The sequence below is a fragment of the Lutra lutra genome, chromosome X (assembly GCF_902655055.1).
Source record: "Lutra lutra chromosome X, mLutLut1.2, whole genome shotgun sequence".
NCBI classification, from domain to species: domain Eukaryota; kingdom Metazoa; phylum Chordata; class Mammalia; order Carnivora; family Mustelidae; genus Lutra; species Lutra lutra.
The window spans coordinates 10,271,300-10,275,028 of NC_062296.1; the positions used below are offsets into that span (position 1 = coordinate 10,271,300).

The window sequence follows — 3,729 nt, forward strand, 5'->3', positions numbered from 1 at the left end:
GGGGAGAAATCAGAGCAGGAGATGAACCATGAGAGACTATGGACTATGCAATACAAACTGAGGGTTTCAGAGGGGAGGAGGATGGGGGGATGGGTGAGCCTAGTGATGGATATTAAGGAGGGCATGCAGTGGATGGAGCACTGGATGTTGTATGCAAGCAATGAATCATGGAACACTGCATCAGAAACTAATGAGGTACTATATGGTGACTAACATAACATAATTAAAAAAAAATCTTAAAAAAAGGATTCTCTTTCTACCTCTCTCTCTGCTCATCCCAATCCTTCTCTAAATAAATGAACCAACCAACCAGCTAACATTGTCTGTTGATTGGAGCATTCCTTAGCATGTTTCCTTTGTCATACCAGTGTTAGTATCTTATTTGTTAATATATAGGGTCTTTTTTAATTGTTTTTGTTTTGGTGAGCATCACACGAGACAGAAGGCTATGTTCATCCACACCTTTCCAGAGAAAGACAGGCTCACTTTAGTATGCTGTTGTCTTGGGCTTCTGCCAGTCTTTCTCAATCCCTTTTGGCTCATCCTGCTTGTTTTTCTCTTCAGCTCTCTCTCCTTCCTCCATCTTCTGTCCAAGGTCTCCAGTAACTTAATGCCTGGCTCTGTCGGCCACGCCCAGGAACCCAGTGGAGTAGTGGCTGAGCTTGACAGAAAGAAATGCACCATCTTGATTATCGCCTTACTGGAAAATCTCCCCATTCCCAGCTTCCCATACTGCTGGGGATACCTGCAGTATAAGAGACATTGTCTTGCTGTAGAGTGATATTACTGTATGTCATGAACATAAAACAATCTTAGCTCTGTATGTAAAGCTGCCAACACCAACCTTACCACCGTGCTATCTCTGTTGGAATTTTTTGAGTATTGGACTTGGTTCAGCCTGGCTGAATACCTGAGAAGTCATTCCATTTGGGCTGCCTCCATGCATGTATAAGCTCTTCTGACTTTGATACCCCTCCCCCCATTCCCCTAGGGTTATTCTACATCCCACCCATCTGGGTCTCCAGGACCACACAGAAACCTGCCACCATCCCTGCTCTGAGTCCGGCTCCCTTGGGCAGAAAGCAAGATTTCCATGCTGGAAACTGAACACTTCTTTATTTCTCCACATGGAGGTCAACTAATATCCTTTCATTAGAAGTCACCATCTTGGGGCACCTGGGTGGCTCAGTGGGTTAAAGCCTCTGCCTTCGGCTCAGGTCATGATCCCAGGGTCCTGGGATCGAGCCCCGCATCGGGCTCTCTGCTCCACGGGGAGCCTGCTTCCTCCTCTCTCTCTGCCTGCCTCTCTGCCTAGTTTCTCTCTGTCAAATAAAAAAAAAAAAAAAAAAAAAAAAGAAGTCACCATCTTTTACTTACACATCATTTTCAGATGTGTTTTTCTCTGTTTCTTTTCTAAGAAGAATAATGGCCTCCAGCCTTCTTTCTTTCCATCCATGGGTAGATTCTCGTGTATGTGTCTCTGACAATACCATTCCTGTAACTTCGTTGTTCAGTTTCCTGATAACCACCAAGCTCATCACAGCTGCCCCTAGTGACCAGTAGTAGAACGTCAGATTCATTCTAGATTATTTCATATCCATACTTCCCCACCCATCCAATCAGCTAAATCCCATTGGTCCTGTCTTTGGAATATCTTTCATGTCAGTCCCAGCTATCCCCTTTGTTTCTATTCACATATCCACTATCTTCCCTAAGACAGATCTCCCTTTGGGACTAACCAGCATCCCTTTCATCATTCTCCTATATCCTCAGATCAATCCTTATGCTGGTTTTTGTTTTTTTTTTTTTTTAATTTTTTTTTCTGGCTACAAATTTATTCAACACAAAACAATCCCCAACTTTACTGAGGTGGCTGACCTCGTCCACAACCAGATCCGCCTCTAAACTGGAACTCAGTTACTGACCCAGCCCTGGCCTCAGCTTTCTTGTCCGCACCAGGGGGCACAGTGCTTCGTATCTAGGGGTCTGTCAGCTTCCCCTTGTGTGAGTCTTGCAGGTCGCTCTACCTCTAGACCTTTGGGCCATGGTCTGCTAGTCTCGGGGCGGCTGCGGCGCAGAGTGGCAGGCACAGTCCCGGGGGGCAGATGGAGGTAGTCACGGGAGATACTGGCTACCGTCTTTGGTAAGTTACCAGTAGAAATGTCTCCAGGCTAACTTTCTTTGCTTTCTGTAGCCTCATGATTTGAGAGATTGTGTGGCCTTCATGACGTGAAGGTTGGGCACATTCTTGTCTGCCCGCTCGGGGCATTTGGGCATGTGGACATCCTTCTTGGCCACCATCACTCCATCCTTGAAAAGGAGTTTATAAATGGCAATTTGGTTCTTCTTGGGCATCAACGTCTTGGTGGCTGCTATGGCTGGGGCTGGAAAGGAAGGCCTGTGTGTTGTTGTTTTTTTTTTTTTTAAAGACTTATTTATTGGAGCGCCTGGGTGGCTCCTTTGGTTGGGTGTCCGCCTTTGGCGCAGGTCATCGTCCTGGTCATGGGATCGAGCCCCACATTGGGCTTCCTGCTCAGCAGGGAGTCACTTCTCCCTCTCCCACTCCCTCTGCCCCTGCTCTCTCTCTCTCAAATAAATAAATAAATAAAATAAAATAAAAAAACTTATTTATAGTGGAGGAGGGAGAGGAAGAGAGAAAGAGAATCTTAAGCAGACTCCCCAATGTGGGGCTCAATCTCATGACCCTGAGATCGTGATCCGAGCTTAAACTAAGAGTCGGATGCTTAACCAGCTGGGCCACCCAGGCGCCCCTCCCTCAGGCTGTTTTTAGAATTGTCTTTATAAAGCAAAGGTTGATAAAGCAGACATCTCAAATTTGGTTTGTTAAAATTTGTCGATGACTCCCAGTTTCCTTCAAATAAACTCTAAACTTCATAGCATGATATTGCCAGTTGGATCCCAAACCACTTTTTCAGTTTCAGATCCAAATTCACCCTTTGAATATTACATTCAAGCCTTGCAAAATGTTGACTCTCTGCGGACCTTAAACACTTTTGTACCTCAGCATTTCTGTTTAGACTCTTCCCTCTGCCTGGGTGGTTTGGTTTCTGCCTACTAGAATCTTCTTGTAGGCTCGGATTTAGTGCTCTGGTCTCTATGTTCAGAATTAATAATTTCCCTTTCTGCACCCAGAGTGCATTTCTTATACCTGGACGTAACATTTATTTCATTATGTCTCATTTATCTATGTGTCTTCTAGATGCATAAGCCCCTAGAAGGCAAAGACCCTCTCTGTACCCACACAGCACATAGAACAGTGCCTGGTACATTAAATGAACTCAAGAAATGTTTATTACATTAAACCAGGTAACATGTAACATTTTCAACTTTATTGGAAAACATAAAGGTTTCTTTTTTATATGCATTGATGCCAAAATCTGTTCAGTTGTGTGAATTGCTAGTCTGTCTAGTCTGAGAATAGAGCTTCTGGCAAAATTTTTCGGCAAGATCAGATATTCTTCTCAGTATCAAAAAGCTCTCTCTTGGTCTCATTGGATTCAAAGCACTTGGGGTCATATAAGAATCTGTATATTTTTTACATTAATAATATCCTGACACCCTATGGCAGTGCTAGAGTGGGATCTCTTAGACTGATGGACTGTGAATGATTCAGTTAAGCTATTCCTGTACCAGAAAATAACGAATAGCAAATCCATTACCAAGCAGCATGCCCTGATTTCAGAAGTTTAAGAAATTGAAACAAAGAGG

The 3,729-nt window shown here is 44.0% G+C and overlaps 1 pseudogene; it reads right to left on the bottom strand.

The window, feature by feature from the left end:
• Positions 1-1,813: 1,813 nt before the first annotated feature.
• On the bottom strand, positions 1,814-2,355 carry LOC125092130 (40S ribosomal protein S10-like; annotated as a pseudogene).
• Positions 2,356-3,729: the final 1,374 nt, after the last annotated feature.